The sequence below is a fragment of the Phyllostomus discolor genome, chromosome 11 (assembly GCF_004126475.2).
Source record: "Phyllostomus discolor isolate MPI-MPIP mPhyDis1 chromosome 11, mPhyDis1.pri.v3, whole genome shotgun sequence".
In the NCBI taxonomy this organism is placed as follows: Eukaryota; Metazoa; Chordata; class Mammalia; order Chiroptera; family Phyllostomidae; genus Phyllostomus; species Phyllostomus discolor.
The window spans coordinates 73,338,587-73,359,166 of record NC_040913.2 but is presented as its reverse complement, the minus strand read 5'-3'; positions in this window follow the sequence as shown (position 1 = coordinate 73,359,166).

The window sequence follows — 20,580 nt, the reverse complement described above, 5'->3', positions numbered from 1 at the left end:
CATTACACCTTAATTGAAAGTGTCCCTAAGAACTAAATATTGACTGAGTTTGCATCTTTGTTGCCTCAAAAATGCAAGATTTGTAAAATTCAATGACACGCATGATTATTTAACATGTATTATCTGCTGACTGCTCCTGTGGAGACAGATTTTTCATTGAGGCACACAAGAGTAGAATCAACAATGGATATATAAATAGATCCCTTTATAATGAATTTACTGATCTTCCCACACTTCTAACTTTATCTATTTTATCCAGATTTGTTTTGCTCTCATCCCCTCAACACCTCACAGAAAGGGCTTAGAAAGTTTTAAAATATCCTCAATTTCATGTGGACAATATACGTTGTCCACATAAAACAAGAGATTGGACTGATTGGAATTAAATGATTTTCTTTTTAAATCATTCTTGCTGTTTGTCAGGGCACTGCATAGATAGATAATGAAATTAATGCCTTCATCATCCAAGGAATTAGAGCGAGGAGCTGATACTGTCTTGAAAAACGCTCTGGGAAATGTTTATACATGAGGATGGTGGGCTCCCCCGGGAACTGCCACGTGGCTCGGCACTGGGTGAGAAGCAGGCAGGCTGAGATTGAGGGCAAAATTGCAGCCCATTGGCACAGCACATATTTTTCCAATATAAAAGCAAATGGAGAATCCATAAATAAATTGACTATATAAAAGTGTCCCTTTATATTACTGCCTCACCTTTCCAAGGGGAAAACAAAAACAATAACCAAAAAAAAAAGGTTTCTTTTCACAGCCCTCGTATAAAAATCATTCCTTCTGGGTAATTTCATCGTACCCACAGCAGTCCATACCTATTTAAAATACATGCGCGGCCCCACATGCAGGCCCCCTTGCACAAATGACTGAGTAACCGGCATCAGCCCCGCTGCAGAAGCAGCTGCCACATAATTACAACCTCTCATCACACGTGTGGGGAAACAAGTTGTGGCGTTTCGGAAAGGTCTGCAAAAATAGGTGTCAGACCTTAACTAATAGTGATTGTCCTTCCATTCTACTGTAATTTATATTTAATTCACACGTTTCATTTCCATTTAAAATATGATTACAGTGTTTTGAAGCACATCTCACCTGTCCCCTCGAATTACAGGGAAATGAAAATAACAGGGAGCAGCAGGCACCACGAAGGCTGCTAGAGCCCCTGGCTGCAGGGTCGCCAGCCCGGCCTCTCTCCGAGGTCAGAGGGGGACAACTGAGGAGAAATGGGGGCTGAGAAGCAGGGGAGGAAGGTACCAGAAGGGGCAAGAGAGAGGGAGAGGATGTGAGAAGTGGGTGAGAGGGCACAGGGGTGGGGAGGGGAGGAGCCTATTGAGGCAAACCGAGATGTGGTCTTCTGAGGGCTCCAGCGTGCTTGCTTTAAAACTCATTATTTTCTGGCAGCGTGCCCACCCTTTATTTCATTCATTTCAGGTTCATGACCTAATCCTAAATGCAGGCATGCAGCAGGAAGCAGGTGCCTGTTAACTCGGAGGTCTGGTTTTCTCTACTCTGGAAGCATCAGGAGGAGGAGAGTATCAGGGAAGGCATGCAAGGCATGGACTCAGCGAGGCCAGACAGCCTACTGGATACACGACACCCTTCAACATATCCTGTCTCCCCCTCCATCCCGCACCTGGGGCTCTGCAGTTGTTGGCAGGGGTTGAAAACATATCCATGGGCTCCAGGTCAGAGGAGCGATTTATGTAATAAGATTCCTTAGAAATTCAATGGCCAAGCTCCTCCAGGTGTGACAGAAGATGCGCTCACCTTATAATGAATTCCTGCCAATGGCACCTGGATTTTCGTCGAGATTTTGGTGCCTGCTCAGAGGCAGAAGAGCCCTTGCTCATTTATAACCATCCCCAGATGCTGCCTTAAAAAGCTTGGGAAAGTGCATGCACATATCAATAGACTAAAAAAACACACACACAATTATAGAGCACCTACTGTATAATAAATGCCAAGCTAAGCAACAATGATTTCAAATCTTCATTCTCCTAATATTCCCAGGCCCCACACTTCCCCCTTAATTTACCTTTTATTTCCCCCCAAAATTAGACACCAGCAGAGAAGACCTTTCTGTGTTGCTACTACTAAGCATAAAACCTATTTACACCCCTACTTTATCCTCCTTCCTTCCCATGCAACAGACTTGCTGCCCATCCTTCCCGAGGCTAGACCTTGTATTTGGGCTTAGCCTATCATCCTCGCCCACCTTGTCTTTCTTGCATATTCATTTTGTTTATCCCTTCCTTTCTGGCATATTTAATCTCCTCTTGAATTGGAGCCTTCTCAATGGCTTGAAAACATACACCAGTCTTTCAGATTAAAGAGAGAATGGCCTCCAACCCCTCACCTCTCTACCCAGCTTTGAACCAGCCACTCTTCTGCCATTCAGAGCCAACCTCTCAAAGCATTATCTCTGCTGTGGTAGGGCTGGTTTGCTGCCCAGCAAATGTCACGTCCCTCTTCCTACTGCAGAGAGGTGGTGGCTGCCCAGGCAGAAACTATGTTTCCAGGCTCCCTCGCATCTAGGAATGGCCACGTTATTTTAGTTCTACCAATGAAACGGGATCAAAAGTTGCGTGTAACTTCTAGGTGAAGGCTTCGAGAAGTAGTCTTCCCCATGCTGCTTCCCTCTGGACCGGTGAGATGCAGACGACGGCAGTGAAGAAGTTCCACCAGGTGATGGTGCAGCCATGAAAAGGAAGGGGGCTGGTTTCTTAGATCATCTCACCAGGAAAAGCTGCTCAGCAGCCAGGAACATCCAGAAATACAACTGTTACAAGGGCAACACATGAACTTCTATTTAGTGAAGGTGCTGAAATTGTGGTATTTATTTATCGTAATAGCTAGTATTTCTTTAACCAATAAACTCATCTACCACTCATTTCTCAGTCCACTACAATATATTTTCCAGTCTGTTCCTTGGAAACGGATCTCTGAAACCACCAGCGGTTTCCAGATTACTAAACTCAATGGCCACTTTTTAGTCTAAATTCTACTTGACCCACTCAGTATTTCACATAGCTGTACATTCTTGTCTTCTTAAAAGGCTTTCTTTCCTCGGTTTTCATAACACAAGTCTCAAGTTTCTACCTTTTTGTCTGGCTGCTCCTCAGCCTCCTTCACAAGCTCAGGTTCTACTACCTGATCTCAGAACTCTGATAAATCGACTTCTGCCTTTAACCACGTTGAATTAACTGGAGCTGAATATGCCCACTTGCCATAAATAACTAGAAAATTAGGCATGTTGCATTTAAAACTAATTTCAGACATTATAGAACTGTAATTCTCAAGAAAGAGATACAAGCAAGGTGAGCCCACAATCACTCCCACTACTGTCGGAGGTAGCCATAGGACAAATCAGAGCAGAATACAGTGATTTCGTTGAGTTATGGAGACAGGAATCAAAGTTGGGGAAGCCCAGGTGACTCGAATTTGCAGGGCAGACCATCAGAGAAGAGGGAGCAACACAAAGAAAGGGATCCCCTTGAATCTCTGGCTGGATACTAAGGTGAGGTTCCACAATGCCAGCAAAGAATAATTATCAGAGTGCTGCAAGCTAAACAATTTCCAGAGCTGACAGAGGACTGAGATATGTTCAAGTTCCAATATCTGGTCTAACCAGACTGGTAAGACCTTGCTGAACACTCAGGACACTCAGTGGAGACTCCAAAAAGGTCACACAAAATAAGCATAAATGCACCACCAATGTTAAAGGCTACTATAAACCTCACTTTTTTGAAACTTACAAGCTTTAATGAAATGAGCAGATCCATACGGAATTCAATTGCCAGCCAAGATACACGTTACACTCTGTAAATGAAAACAACAAAATCCAGACACTGACAGTACCTTCTAAATGTTCGGCATCCAATTGAGAATTATTATGCATGAGAAGGATATTCAGGATAAAAATCTGACCGTGGAAATAACAGAGATGATGGAAGAAGCTGACAAAGATCTTTCAATAACTGTACAAACATACACAACATTTTAAAGAAAAATATAAAATGAATGAAGATAAAAGGAAATACTTAAAAAGAACTAAATGTAACTTGTGGAAATTAAAAATACAATATCTTAAATTAAAGCTTCACTGGTGATTAGACACTGAAGAGGAAGAAAATATCAGTGAACTTTAAAAATCAATAAAAGTCATCCAGACTAAAGGATAGAGAAAGGAGGGAAAAAAAGGCTGGAAAAAGGTGAGTGGAACCTCAGTGACCCAAGGAACAATATCAGGCAGTCACCAGAGATCCAGAAGGATGTGAAGGGTAAACAAAAAATATTTGAATAAATAATGGTCAAATTTTTTCCAAATTTGATGAAAACTATGAACCTCCAAATCCGAGAAGCTCCATAAGACAAAGCAGGATAAATACAAAGAAAACAGTACAAAAGTACATCATAATCTAATTGATAAAAACCAGTCAGTGCTGAAGAAATCAGGGTAAATATGAAAGACACAAATAACTAATAGAATTTCTGTAAAAAGGACAGTACTGCAGATCCTGCAGACATTAAAAGCAGAGGAAGAAAATATTCTGAACAACTTTATGTCAGTGATTTAGTGACACAGAGAAAATTTTCAGATGCAAATAAATGCTCAAAATATTCCAAATTATTAACTGATGATACATCAATTTAGCAAAGTCACATAATACAAGGTGAATGTTCAAAAATCCATTTTGTTTATCATGGTAGCAAGTACAATATAAAAATAAAATTTTAAAAATACCACTTATAAAATCATAAAGATATGAACTACTTAAGGATAAACTTAAAGTCTGTGTAAGCCTTATATGCTGACAATTATAAAATGTGGCTGAAAGAAGTTAAAGAAGACCTGTATCAATGTAGAAATAAAACATGCTCATGCATTTGAAGATTTGGTGTTGTTAAGACTTTAATTGTTCCCCAAGTTGATCTACAGGTATGAAGCAACCCTGAACAAAATTGGGCTTGATGTTCTTGCAGAAACTGACAACATGATTTTAAAATGTATGAAATTTCAAAGGACTCAAAATAACCAAAATGAAAGAAAATATTTAGAAGACTTATAATACCTGATTGTAAGACTTATTGTAAAACTATAGTAATCTCAACAGTGTGATCTATAATATTGATAGATATTTATATAGAGATTAATGGTACAGACTACAGAGTAGCGAAATAGACCCACCCACATATGGTCAGTTAATTTTTAACACAGATAGAAATACAATTGAATGGGGCAAAATGATTGTTCAAACAATGGTGCTGAAACAATTACATGTTCATATTTTTAATGAACATAAACACTGACTCAACATGTGTCATAAACCTAAATGCAAAAGATGAAACTACAAAACTTCTAGGAAAATGTCTTAATTAGATTTCATCAAAATTACAGATAGCTCTTCTTAGGTGGACACTATTAAAAAAGAAAAAGCGAAAAGACTACTCACAGACTGGCAGATGACTGCAGACATACATGACAAAGAGCTCATACAGAATATATAACTCCTACAACAAAATAATTTTTAAAGCATCAATAAAATGATGGACTGAATGGTTAAGCAAACATTTTATGAAAGAGTTAATAGTCATCAGAGCAATACAAATTAAAAGCACTAACATATAACATCACACACCAAGTAAAACATAAACTTGAGAAAACTGACAACATCTAGTCCTGGCAAGAATACACGCAGGTGGAACTCTCGTACATTGCTGGTGGGTGGGTAATGCAGCCACTTTGGCAAACTTTGGGCAGTGTTTTGTAAAATTTACATTTACCCTAACACCCAGAAACTTCAGTCCTAAGTATTTATCCAAGATAAATGAAAACACGTGTCCACAAAAAGATTCATATATGAATAGTCATAGCAACTTTTTACATAATAACTAAACCTGGAAAAATACAATGTTCATCAGCATTTGAATGGTTCACTCAATCTGTGGCATATTCACAAGATGGAATTCTAGGGAGAAAAAAGAATAAACTTCGATATGTTTGGTAGCATAAGTAAAACTAGAAAACATCTTGGTAAGGGAAGATAGCCATTAGCAAAGGAGTGCATCATTGCATTTATGTGAATTCTAGAATAAGCAAAGTTAGAATCCAGGAACAGAAAGCAGGTCAGTGGCTACTTTGCACTAGGATAGTGGATGATCGTTAGTTGACTTCCCTTGGAGCCAAGAGAAACTCTGGGAGTGACGGAAATGTTCTGTCCTGACTGTGGTGGCGGTCACAATGGGAGTACACGTTTGTCAGTCTCATCAAATCGAACACTCAAAACGAGTGTATTTTATTTTGTGCAAATTATACCTTCATAAAGTTGATTTAAAAGTAAAAATAAGCAATTAAAATTTCTAAATTAAAAAATGTTTAAAAAGGTAAAAAATGTTTAAAGCTCTAAAGCTGTCTTTATGTTTTCAGAGTAAAGACAAAATCCTGCATGTGCCCCCACGGGATGCCGGCTGGCCTAGCCCCACCTGCCTCTTCAGCCCTCTGCACCCCAGGCGGGCTGGCTTTCTTTCTCTCATGGAAAAGCCAAGCCTTCTCTAATAATAAATGACAGACATTTATTATTTTTCTCACCTAGATTAAGCAAATCCCTGATTCATGACGTACTCCTTGTGGAGTATGCATGGCCTGCTTTATTTTGTTAACTACCAAGGCTAGTTTGTTTTGTTTTCTTTGTATAATGGCTGTCTTCTTACCTCACTGTTTCTTTCTAGGCAATCTCACCAACTTCAATCACCACCCACATATTCATGACTTTCTTATACATCCTCAGCCAGCTCACATCCCATCTAAGTTACAGAGCCTTGTATCCAACTGTGTTGTGAGCACGTGTCCGGTGGACTGGAAGTCCCACTGGGCTCCGAGCGTGACCCGTGGCATAGCCAGGCTCAAGTTCAGGTGGTCGGAGCTCCAAGTTCTTACAGTCCCCAAAGGTGGAGTTCCCACTCATATCTGTGTCATCATCCAAGTGTCAAACTTATGGTTTTGCACATTCCAGACCCCTCCCAAGGGTGTTCCCATTTTACCCCACTACCTCAGCCTCAATATAGCACTCAGCATAACTGTCGTGGCTAACAGTGACTCCATATTGGATTGTCAAGGGTCTGCTCTGCTCTTGCTCTACAAAAACTGTCCATCCAGATGTCTCAAGAATTGCCAAGTGCAACATAGTCAATACCCAACTCACTTCTTTACTGTTTTCAGTATATATCCGCCATCTATTTACTTAGCAAATAAAACATAGGCTTCATCATTGACTCTTTCCCTTGTGCCCCATATTTGATCCAACAATATCAATTTTACTTACCACTGTTCTTTAAATTTATTTGCTTCTCCAGCCATCTTAAGTCAAGCTACCATTGCCTCTTACCTAGAGTGTTGATAATAGCCTCCCAACCAGTCCTCCTAGCATTCTCTCTGACCACCACTAATAAAGTATTCACAGAGCAGTCAGAATGATATTTTTGAAATATAAATATCACTATGTCATCATACCACCCCACTAATTCCAAAATTATTAATAGAACCTATGAGATCCTACATGGTTTACTCCCTACCTCCCCCTCCAACTTTACACCATACACCCCATTTTTCTCTGGGCACACAGCTTTCTTTCAGTTTCTGGAACAACAGTCCCCTCTCCAAATGCAATATTTTTTCCTAATGTCAGAGAAACAATTGTATCAATCATAATCTTTACTTAATGACCAACTAAAAGTAATTCTTGCTTGTGTTTGATTTTATAACAATAGCTTCATACTGTATGTAAGTTTGGGGACTTGCTTTTTTATGTAATTTTGGTGTCTTGCTTTTTTATGTAATATTATATTATAAGCATTACCCATATTGTTGCATGTCTCGACAGTTCATCTATTTTGACTAATACACAATATTCCATTGTGTGAAAACATCATAGTTTATGTTTTATAGAGGTATAATTGAGATTATATAATGACATTATAATATAACATTATATTAGTTTCAGGTGTACGACATAATGATTTGATCTATGTATGTATTGCAAAACAGTCATCACAATAAGTCTAGTTAACATCCGTCTCCACACATAGTTACAAAAAATTTTTCTGTTGTGATGACAACTTCTAAGATCCACTCTCTCAGCATCTGTCAAATAGGCAACAGACGATATTCTTATGGTTGCAACACACTGCATCCCCATGATGTACTTACTTTATAACTAGAAGTTTTTATCCTTTGACCCCCTTCACCCATTTTGCCCACCCCACTTCACCTCTGTTCTCTCTACCTATGAACTTGGTTTTTTCTTGTCGTTTCTTTTCTAGATTCCACATGTAGGTTGTCAGCCTTTTAATCATTGCCATTCAAGTGGAATAAAATGGTATCTGAACTCCCTCATCACTAATTACATTGACCATTTCTCCGCTTATTAACCAAATACGTTTTCTTGTCTTATATAAGCCTTTCAGTGTCTCTTACACATTTTTGTAAGAACTTTTTGTGTTTTTCTAATTGATTGTAAAAGTTCTTTACACACCCTTCATTCTTGCCCTTTCGTGTTTATGTCTATTATAAATATGTTCTCAAGCCCCAGGCTTTTACACATGCCGCCCTGCCCAATGGCGATGCTCTTCCTTCTTCACCTGGTGAATTCCTATTCCCACTTCAGATCTGTCTCAACTGTCCCTTCCTCCGGGAAGCCCTCTCTGATTTTCCTGATTTGATCAAATGCTAGTGCTTTATGCTCTCACTGGATGAGCTAACACTCTTTCCTAGCAATTCTTACAGCTCCAATCTTAACACATATTCTTGCGATTTTTAAATGTAGGTTCCACAATGGCAACAACTAATCATTTTTTTTGTTTTTTGCTTACGGTTTATCTATTGTGCCTGACACATAATAGACCCTCGATAAATATTTTTAGAGGAATACATGTACATAGGAGGCCCTCAATATATGTCACTTATCTGAACAAATAAACTCGACATTTGCACATGTGTTATCTCGCATGTGTTCAAAATGCAGTCCTGACCGTGCTGTCCACCTCTTCTCCTCTCCCCCTCCCCCTGTCATTCCCTGTTGTATCCACACCTCTTCCTGCATCCTTCTCTCATCCCTATTTCCTGTAGCACCACCAGACCCAAGAACGGGACGTACCATCCAGGCACCTGTTTGAGGAACTTCATTGCATGGAAGGAAAAAGGAAGATGAAAACCGACCAGGTCTGAAAGACATACAGATCACCCCGAGTGCCGGTACAACAACTCCCCCGCCCTGTCACCAGTTTATAGGGACTCCAGGAGCGCAGAGGCCGTGCTCAGTAGTTCTGTGTCTTATTAACTCATGACAAGAAGGCCATCCCGCAAAAGGCGTTTGGTTTTATGCTCCAAATGCCTTTGGTTTTATGGGGCCAAAAACCATTCTGAAGAGTGATGGGATCTGGGCAGGGGGAGGGGCAGGTGCGCTGTGCACCTGTTGCACAGCTTCATCGGGCAGAACCGCTCCTTCCCGGCACTGTGTTCGGTCGGAAAGCCCAGACCATGCCGCCAGCCACAGAGCCGGCAGCAGCCCTGCATGCCAGTCCCTCACCATTGGTGCGTTCCTGTCTGATCCTCCAAACAGGCCTATTGGAGACCCCTCAAGGCCAACCTCTGACAGCCTCCCTGCTTTATTATAAACACAGGCACTTCCAAGCTGGACTTGCTGCAGACAGGACTTCTTGGATTCTTATTCCTGTCTGTCAAGAAAGAAGGAAAAGCCACAGAAAAGACAGCCTTGAGTTCCTTTTCCACCGGGGCTTGGCTCTGAAGGTCAAGGACTGGCCCTAGGAGCCCCTCCTGTGCGGCCACAGGGGGAGACAGTGAATCTCGGGGCAGCATTGCTATTTCCCTTTTGTTGGGTCGGTAAGCGTTCTGGCCATTTTGAAGTATTATTTCCCCCTTTAGGACGATGTACTTGGGCTTCGGTTCTTTTCGTTTTGTTTATCCAGTAATCATTACAGCAAGAGGGATGCACCTGTTCCACAGGCCCATTAGGCTCGGAATGGCTTCTCTCCTGAGCAGAGGCATGTAGGAAAACTGGCCTTGGCACTACTCAAAGCACACTGCAGCAGAAGAGAGTGCCTGGTGCCCAGAAGACCGGGCTGTAACCTTGAGCCATAACACCAAGTGGCTTGTGGCTGGGAGAGGGAGGCGGGCGGGGCCTGGAAGGGAGGCTGAGGCTTAGAGAGAGAAGGAATGTGCCCAAGGTCACACTGCCAATTAGTCACGAAGCAGGAGTTACAAGCACAGAAAGCAGGCCTGTCTGGCTCCAAGCCCACACTCTCCCTTTCTTGTTATATCTTGGAGCCACTGGGGAAAGTGAGGGTTTGAGGAGAAGAGGGAAGCCTTTACAGCGAAGTCAAAGGTCTGCGTGCCCCCGCAAGCCGAGGGCTTTCTTTCTATCTTATCTGCGCGTGCTAGAGACCCGCAGGGGGCTGCTGATGAAGCCCTTCGGGAGGGATTGCAAGCCCAGGGGGATGAAAGGGAAAGAAGATAATGGGTGTTTTCTCTAACTCATACTTGGAGCTCTTTCCAGCAGTGGGTCCCCCTCACTCAGTCTACTTCTTCCTCCCCATCTTTCCCTCACACCAACCCCCAAGGGCATTCTAATTTGGGGATGAAAAGGATGAGTCAAATGGCCCGGCTCCGGCCTCCTACAACCAAGATGCCCCATGTTGGAGAAGGGAGAGGAGGGGAATGCTAGCGGGCTTGCAGCCTTTTGTTTGGCGTGTCAGAGCCACAGCCCGACACAGAAGCTGCTCCTGGGCCCCGGTGACTTACTTTGTCATCTGCCGACTCTCGTGCAGGTGTGCGTATTTTAGCTGGAGGAGCCCAGGCATGGAAATCGCTCTCCCTGTGCCCATATATTATTAGTATTTTTTAACATGTCGCTTTCCAAGCAGGTAATGCATTTGCAGAGACAGTGATCTTTCATCGGGAGATTACGATGATTTGTGTCCTCTGTCTAAATTCCAGCATAAATTTCAGAGCCAGCGAGGCATTGGCTCGTGGCAGGAGCCGCGTCCTGAGATGCGGCAGGCTATCTGTGCGGGGCTCGGGCTGGCAGCCATTTGTCCTGATTAGGGGAAGGCTTTGAAATGCTTCCTTGTGCCTCGCCGTCTTTATTTTTTTCAGATCGCTCTTCCAGCAGGTCACCTTTGCAGCTGGATGCAAATCTCGAGCTATGCTTTGCTGGGCTGGTCCCAAGCAAAGCGTGTAAGCAATCCGACTGCCAGAACTCCCGGCTCTGCTGAAATAAGCAGTGTGGCTTGGGTCAAGTCACCTCAGCCTCCAGGCTTCAGTTTCCTCATTAGCAAATTGGAAATTGGAAATCCTACTTCACAGGGTTAGAGGGAGGGTTAAATAAAATGGCATAAATGAGAATTCTTCTTCCCATAGTACTCAGGAAACTGCAGTGAAGCCCATGCATCCACCCCCAATTCAGTCCTCAAATTACACACGCGTGAGGCCTGTGCTGTGACCATACCCTCCTCATGGGTCAGTCCTTGCAGCTGGCCCCAGTTCTCTCAGTGGTGGCTCCAAAATTCCCCAAAGTATCTCTAAATAAGGAAAACATTAAGTCATCTTGCCTTGTGCATACTGCTTTGCTCACGCCGCCAGAATAAAGTGCCATCATCTGGGTGGCTTAAACAACAGAAGTTAATGTTCTCACAATTCTGGAGTCTGGACGGGCAAGCGCAAGGTGTCAGCAGGGTTGGTATCTTCTGAGCTCTCTCTCTCCCCAGGGCTTACAGTTGGCCGTCTTCTTCCTCTGTCTTCATATGGTCTTTAGTCCATGTGTCTATGTCCTAATCTCTTTCTTGTAAGGATAGCTATCATACTGGATCACCTCTGCACCATCCCCGGCCCCCCGCCCCCCGCAATCACATCTTACAGACTCTATCTCCCAATACAGTCACATCCTGAGGCACTGGGGGGAGGACTTCAGCACATGAATTTGGGAGGGATACGATTCAGCCCATAACACAGTGTCATTAAAAGCACAAATACATGATGAACAACTTTGAGATGCCTCAAAGTCGGACCAAGAGTGATGGTGGCTCGCCATCTCTAAAACTATTAATGTCTGGCTTCTGTTTCATGAAAATGCTTTGCTTTTATTGGCCTATCTCAGCCATTATATGCCAGGCCTCCACTGACACACAGAAAAGCTGAGGGGAAAACAAGGGAAGGATGCAAGGTCACACAGGTAGTAGCGAGCAGCAGGACTAGGTCTGGAACCTCCGTGTGTGGCTCCTACCCTTCTCAGTGTGTGGCTGCATTGTCACCTTGGGAAGGTTTTCACCACCTCCTGGAGCACATGCTAACAGGCAGACAGCTCCCGTGTCAGATGTGCAGGTAGTGCGAGCGCCTTCAGGGCAAGCCTGCTGCCTGTGACATGTGGCGGGCCTGCTGGCTTGCCACCCCCTTTCCCTCCCCACTGCACCCAGCACAGCACTGTGCACACCTGGGACGGTGAGTGCTGTCCACCAACTCACCTGTGCAGGATAATTGTGCTGATGCAGGGAGCCTGCCCTGATGCTAGGCTGAGAGGAAACATCTCCGTGGGGCTTATTTGGGTTTGCTGTCTTTTGTTTGTTCTTTTGCTTGTTTGTTTGAAAAGAAGACTCTCTGTATCCAGGCCTTTCGGCTGCAGAGATTGCAATGGGCCAATAGATACAATATAACAACCGTGCTGCTCAGATAAACATAGCCAAAATTCACAGTCAGCAGTGGCCTTGACAAAGCTTTGGAGACAGAAGGTACAGACAAGGCACTGAAGACCTTAGCAACCATACCACTGTGGCCAGAAGTGATTCTGGATTTAGGCCACCTGGTCACAGTGACTGTTGCCAGCTTTGGTTCCAATCCAAATGAATGAATGAATGAATGAATGATTCTCATATATATGTATATATGTATATGTGTATATGTATAGGTATAGGTATAGGTATCTATACGTATATCTCTGTTATCATGGTATTATTTGTTCTTCTCCATAAATCTCCAAATTCCTCAAAGCTTTTTATTTACCAGAGTGAGTGAATATTCTGGAGCGGACAAGCACTTATTTTTAATGGACTTCCTCTGGGTCAAGTGGGAAGCATCAGAGTAGAGTGGGAGAGGGCCCAGGTTCAAGACCAGTTCTGCCGCCAGGGCTCTGCAACTGGCCAAGCCTCGAAAGGTCATAGTGTCACCTCCTCAGAGAGGTTGAAAAGCTGCCTGATATAATTTAGAAAAACTTAAGCTTTAGGGTCAGGCAAGCCTTGGTCCAAATCTCTTAGTAGATATGTGACCTTGACCGCATTGCTTAGCTTCTCAAAGTGGATCTCACCATCAGTTTTTAAAAAAAAGGAGCTGAAAGTGATTGCCTTTCACCCAGTCATGGGTGCGGTGACCGGAAATGAAGTAGCACGTGGAAGTGCCCGTCTCATCTCCCAGATATCGATCGGTTCGCTCTCCTCCCTCCTTGGCGTAGCCTTACCATACGATGGAGGGCTAGTGACGAGGGTTGTGCTCCAGGGCCACCACTGCCACCACCCAGCTGGCTTCCTCTCCACACAGCAACGCTCTAGTCTTCCCTTTTCTCCTTCTCCCTCCCTCTTCTGGGGGAAGGGCAACTACTGTGGAAGGACAACTACTTAATGCCCTGTGACCCCCCCCACCAGGCAGCCAGAGAACAAGGGGAGAAAGAAGCCTGCTCCGTGGTGCTCTGTACAGAGCTGGACTTGGCCAGTAACAGCAACCTCCCATCCACAGCCACGTGGATTCACAGCTCAGCCCTCCTCAGCCTGCAAATCACGGAGGCAGGCCCAGGATCTCCAAAAGCAATTTGGTCTTCTGAATGCTCTCTCAGGGCCCATCCGCCGAGCACTGGACGAGGCTGGATGAGAGCCCAGGGTGGGGAAGAGACTGGAGAGAGGGAGCAGAGAAAGGTCACTTGAATGGACAAGCGTTTTGACTTGCCCTGCAATGGGCTCAGAAACACCAGCCATAAAATTTCCAAACAGTGGGAAGCCAGTGCCTGGTTAAACACAGGACTTCAGAAGTGTTGCTGATTAAACAAATACATGCCCATCCCCCAAACTATGTCTAGGACTGGCCCCAGTTGGATCACTCTCTGTCTCTCTCTCCTATTTCACAGTAATTCTTTGTACCTCCATTGTTATGCTAAAATAATTGATGCAAAGTCACCTGAGTAGTCATTCATTCTGATTCATTGGTAGACTGTAAGTACCTAGAGGCCAGAGACGATCTAATTCCTGAGATTTTAAACTCACAGAGAAATTGCTCAGTAATTGCTAATTTATTTAAAGACAATACAGGAGTCCCACCAAGAGCCCTGCCACTGACTTCTCACATGCCTACAGGATCCTGGGGCATCTACTCCTGATTAAAGTCATCTTTGAAGCACTGAAGTCAGATGCTTTGGGGCCTCCAAGTTCACTTGTTTATTTGTTATGTAATGATCAAGTACAAGCTGTCCAGACTTGCTACGGTTTGACTTAGAATTTTTCAACTTCATGATGTTGCGAAAGTAATAGGCATAATAAATTACACGAGAAATTCAACACTTTATTATAAAATAGGCTTTGAGTTAGACGATTTTACCCAACTCTAGGCCAATGTTAAAGTGCTCTTAGCAGACTTAGTTAGGCTAGACGAAGCTATGATGCTAGTAGGTTAGTTGTATTAAATGCATTTTGACGTAACAATATTTTCAAATTACAGTGGGTTAATTGGGACAAAACCCCATCGTAAGCCAAGGAGCATCTGTACTTGATCTTGGGTACGTGTCACCAAAAGGTCCGTGTAGAAATTTCATCTCCGAAGTGTCTTTATGCAAAAGTGGGAGGAGGTCCAGAGCTGACTCCATTGTACAGCCTCCTTGCCATATGGAGAGAAACATTTTATGAATAACTTGAATCTAATTTTTACTTTGTTTTTTATTATTATTATTATTATTATTATTATTATTCAAACTATAGCAAGTGCGCCCAGAATGCAGCACTCGGAAACTTGTAAAGAGTGGGGTCAGAGAAGCTCAGGTTTGGGAGAGACTTTAAAATCCATGGGAGGTTCCTTTCCACATTGTCACCGCCTACACTCCCCCCCCCCCCCCGTGTTAAAGGAGAAAGCACAGGCATAGGACCCCTACCACCTTTTCCACATCAACACTGATGTCTGTGACATATCTAAGCGGAGGCTGATGACCACTGACAAGCACTTTCCAGTGTGGGAATAGCCCACAAGCTGCCCAGAAGAGAAATAGAAAAGTCACTTCTTATCCGATGTCACAAGCACACATGTGACAGTGGGAATGTCACCGCACCGCACATCCTGAAACCACCTTTCTTCAGGTAAAGCTCCAGACAAGACTCTGGGCAGGAATGGCTGCAGGTAACTTCTCAGAAAGGAAACAATTTTTTAAAAGTATTGCTTTAAAACAGCACCGAATGAACTGTCCCACCCACAGAATCCTCCTCGGCCTCTAGTCCATCCACCACGCCCTTCCAGAGGGACACTTTGATCAGTATCTGCTCCAAGAAGGGGAGGGCAAGTGCAGGAACAAGAAGGGAACACTCAGTAAACAGTATTATTAACCCATAGGCTGGCCATAAATCAAGGCAGGAAGGTGACCTCAGCGGGCTGGAGTAATCCTGCATGTCAGGATGAATTTATGAGGCCAATTTTATTGGCCTGCATGACCCAGGCTCCTTGGAGACGTCTCCGTAACAAATCCAATCCACTTCATTTATGAGCTGTGTGCAGTGTCAGCCGTGGGGCCCAGCCAGAGGGCCCTGACCACGTCTCCAAGCGGGCACCCAGGAGCAGGGCCCTTAGGGAAGAAACATCCCCAATCCATCCTGGCTGTCACTCCCTGTGAGCCAGCCAGACCTGTTCTAGGAGCTGTCGCCTTCAGACTGCTTCTCCTAGGTTCTTATTCTGGCTCTGCCCTGAGAGCCAGCACCACTTTCGGCCCGGCCCTTCCCCTCTGTGGGCCGGTTTCCTCACTGCCGGAGAATGCAGGACTACCAGCTGCTTGGTGCCAGCCCTGGAGGCACTGAGAGGGGGACCATCCTGCTCGTCACAGGACTTGGCGTCTCTGGTCCCAACTACTATATGCCAGGACTTTACCCACCCTGTCACTAGACCAACTGAAAGTGTGTCCCCACACGTTTCCAAAGGCTCTCACATGACTATTACTAGTGGATAACAGTTACAGTCCCTCCTGGCCACAGACATCTCAGGTGGGCCTGTGAAGGGCCATTTCTCCCTCTGCTTCCCCACTTGGGAGGCAGAAGAGCTGATACTCCTGCGAGTGGCAGCTAGAGGGACCTTGGGGCCAGCCCGGAGCCAGCCCGGAGCCGTCCCAGGGAGAGGAGCAGCGGGAATCAGGCAGGTCCCTGGAGCCGAGGGCCTGGGACGTACCTGGCCTTCACCTGCTCTCTGTGGGCTCCAAGAGCTGGGCGGAAGGCGTTTAAGTCTATTTGACTGTCCCTGTCATCGTAAGGTTTACGGATGGTTAATTTATTCTTTATAGCACAGTCATTGATGGCTGTTAAATCACAAATGAGAGCCAATAAAGGGTGAATTGCAGCTGAAATTACACTGTTTATATGACAGCAGAGTGCCGGCTAAAAGATTCATATGCTGCTGATGAAGTATGTTATAAATTTTAATTACCATAGTTTGTACAAATGACATGTTTGAAATGCTATTGAGTAATGTGACCCTGATAATGAAACTATAAAATAAATCATTAACTTTCTGAATGAGCTTTTTTATTTCAGTGCTGCACAGAGTAAACTTTTCCGTTTATTCCAGATCTGTCTTTTTATGCCCCCTCCCTCCGCCCCTGGTCTAACTGGGTCTGCTCTCCACAGGCTGCGGACAAGGAAGCAGCAAGAGACCGGAGACCCTGGTGAAGGCCGGGAGGGGCATCCTGCCGAGACTGAGCCCTGAAGATGTGGCCCAGGGGGCTGGGGCGGGAGACCCAGCCCGGGCAGGGCTTCTAGATGTGTACCTTAAATAACCCCAGAGAGTCTCCCATCTGCAAGAGGAAAGGACCCTTATCTAACCCTGTAGACCCTCTAGAGACCCCACCCTCTTTCTGCTGGGCAGCAAGGTTGAAGCTGAGCATTGGCGGCAAAGCTCACACGTATCAGACTCCGAGTGGGGGTGGGGCTGCACCATGGGGCTTCCCATCGGGAGGCTGGGCCAGCTGTCTGGGGCCAAAGCCCAAGTAAGAGCCCAGAAGGGAAAAAAGCACGCAGGTATTTGGTGGGGTTTCCACTGTTAGAGCAGCCCTATTTCAATGCCATGGTCCATCACATTTATGAATTACCCCCTACAATGCCCCAGAGGCACCGAGGTTAAACACATCTTGCAGAAAAGAATCTGAAGTTCCAGGAAAAACTTGCAAGGAGCCCCATCACAGGTCATGTAGAGCAACCCCCTGCTCTTGGGGTCACTGGCCCAAGGTCTCTCTGGCAGAGAGGACCCACTGAGTCCCACAGGACAGAAAACACATTGGTAAGTTTGGCAAAACTCTGGCTTCCTAGGACGTTGGCACGTCAAGAGACCTTGGCCATCCTCTAGCCCTAAAACTCTCAGCGTGGGTGGGGAGGGCGGGGGCGGGGGGGAGAACCGGAAGGGCAAGTTTTGACTCCCAGTGCTATATACATTCCGGGAGAAAACACAAAGTGTGTTTCTCATAGACCCCTCCAGGGCATATCCAGCTGAGCCCTCTGACTGCAGGTGAAGAAATGGGGGCCCAGTGGGCAGGACAGACCTGAGGTTATAATGCACAGGGGTAAGAGGAGCTTTTTCTCACCATACGGCCAGGCCACCCCAAGGCCAGCTTTGGACAGGCAGCACCATTTCACTGACGGCATCAATGCAGTCGGTATGTTCTTCAGGAGAAGGGTCACCGCAACATGCCCTTTCCCTCTGCAGACACACTGCCCTCAGGGGGGCAGCCCGAGTGTGAGGCACTGCCCCCTCCTCCCCTCCATTTCCCAGGACACACCCGCTCTCTGGAGTGTGCCTGCTGAAAAGAAGGTCACACTCCAAAGGACAGCTTCTCGAAGGTGCCTCCCGGGGGTCTGCAGAGGAGACCCGAGTATGACGACATGGCTTCCAGCCCTTGAAAGGCCTCCCTTCAACCTTCAAGGACAGAAGAGAAAGGGTGCTGATGGAGTGTCCCGTTCCACAGGTGAGCCGGTGGGAACACACCTGGGGATGGCCTCTCTCAGGCCACGGAGCTCAGAGGTGGTGGGAGCCAGGAGAACATCCACATACCTTTATGAGACAATGCGGGAAATCTGAAATCCAATGGGATATTAGAGGCTATTAATGATTATCATTCATTTTTGAGGTCTAATAGAGGTATTGGTATTTTTAAAAAGAATTTTTAAGATTTAGAGGTGCACACAGAAATGATAACAGGTGAAGTGGCAAAGTATCTGTTTACTCCAAAATAATCCAGGGTGGGAAGGGAAGGGGGACTGACTGGACAAAACCAGAAAGGCCATGAGTTCATGACTGCTAAAGCTGGTGCTAGTTACATGTGGGTTCATTATGCTGTTCTTCTGTATCTGTTTTTAATTTTCCACAATAAAGAAAATAAAATACCCAAATGCCCTTGCTCCCCACGCACACACTCCAGCCTACTGCAATGTCCATTCTCCCGTGCATTATAAGCAGTGCCAGGCTAGAAACCAGAGTGGCCTCCTATCTTCCAGGGCATGCCTCCAGAAATGTAGGAGGGTATTAGCTTTAACCCTGCCCTTTGCTGGAGGAAGTTCCAGGGACAAGAAGCCTGGCATCAGGATGGCATCAGGGTGTGCCCTGCCCACTGCACCGGAGGGAGGAGCTTCTGGTCTGGAAGCACCTGGCACAGTTCTCTGGCACATACACAACCAAAAGCAGAAGCATTACCTGGGAGGGACTCGGACCTGCTGTGTCAACTTGAGCAAGTCCCTTCATTGCTCAGAGCTTTGGCTTCTCCTTTGTAACACCTAGATGGTAGCCCCGACCAGCTACTCTGCAGGGTGCAAGCATCAAGTTAAGTAATAGAGACTTCTAGAGAGAGAGGTGGTAGAGTGGAGGAGTGAGAAGAGCACAGACTCCGGACTCCCTGTGTTCAAGTCATAGCTCCACCATGAGTTGGCTCTGTGGTCCAGACGACTTTTAGTCTCTTCTGCCTTGAGGTCCCCTATAGAGAAGCAGGATTGTTGCAAGGATTCAATGAGCTAATTGTTGCAAACACCTAAGAACAATACCAAGCATTTTGTAGGTTAGTAGTAGTATTATTACTCTGTAACAACAAACTAATAAAAGATGTCAATATTATGAAAAGAACCACAGAGTATTATATCAGAAAGGAACTTAAAAAAATCACTGAGTCCAATTTCCATATATCAGAGGCTCATAAAAGCAACATGACTTACCTGGAGTCACATCTCAAGTTAGTGACAGAACTGAGCCTGGAGCAAACTCCATCCCACTAAGCAGGTGGCCACTTCTTCCTTATAACTACTCACCCATGAGGATGCCCATGCTGAATCACGTCCTCAACCTAGAGTGTCATGCTAGACATACATGCCCAGGGGTCCCCACACCCAATGCCTCACTGGACCTGCAATGAGGAAAGACCACGGTGCTCAGAGGAGAACCCCCCCATTCCATGTCCCACATCTGATCCCTAGAGAACAGAGCCTGGACAATCAAGAGCCCTTGATGCGTCTTCTGCTTTTCCTTGTGCGTTCCTGAAGAGTGGGTGGCACCCGGGAGGCCTCCCCTCTGACTTATCAGCCACCACAAAAACATTTTCAAGGCGATGGCGCAAGCTGCCCTACTTACCATTAAGAGAAAGGACCACATTATTGCTGTTATAAACCATTGATTAAGGTTTATAATAGCAATAATCCCCTCGAAATTCATTGTTACTGCAGTTAATGACCAGTTTATTAGAGCGTTAACCATCCTTGGCAATGGGCTGAGTCGTTTAATGCGGGTAACGACCAATTTCTCAAGGATTATTGCTTAAATAACAATTCTTTGCGAGATGTATGCGCCACCACAAGTGCGGATCGGGCTGGAAGCTTCTCCTCAGAAACGTGTTAATTATTTCCTCAGAGTTGCATCACCAGCACCATACCCAACAAACCCTGAACAAAGTAATGTTTCAGAGATACAGAAGAATCACGAAGTTGGACCCAGGCCCGGAGATGCGCCCTTCTTTTGGGGAGCCAGAATAAGAACTGCCCCTGGGATGTCTTACGATCTCCCAACAAAAGCTCCATTGGAAAATGATATCTGGCTCCAAAACTAATCTTTCCCCTTCACTTGGCTTCATTTCCAGAATTTTCCACCTGTCCAAATTCCCCACCCACACCTGGGGAAAAACCAAGCAGCTGGGGGGAAAGCTGAAGGATAGGAAGCACAACACACTCAGACTTCATATAAGTCTGATACACTCCGAAGCAGACATTTGCCTACACATGACCACCCAGGTCCTAAAAGGCCTG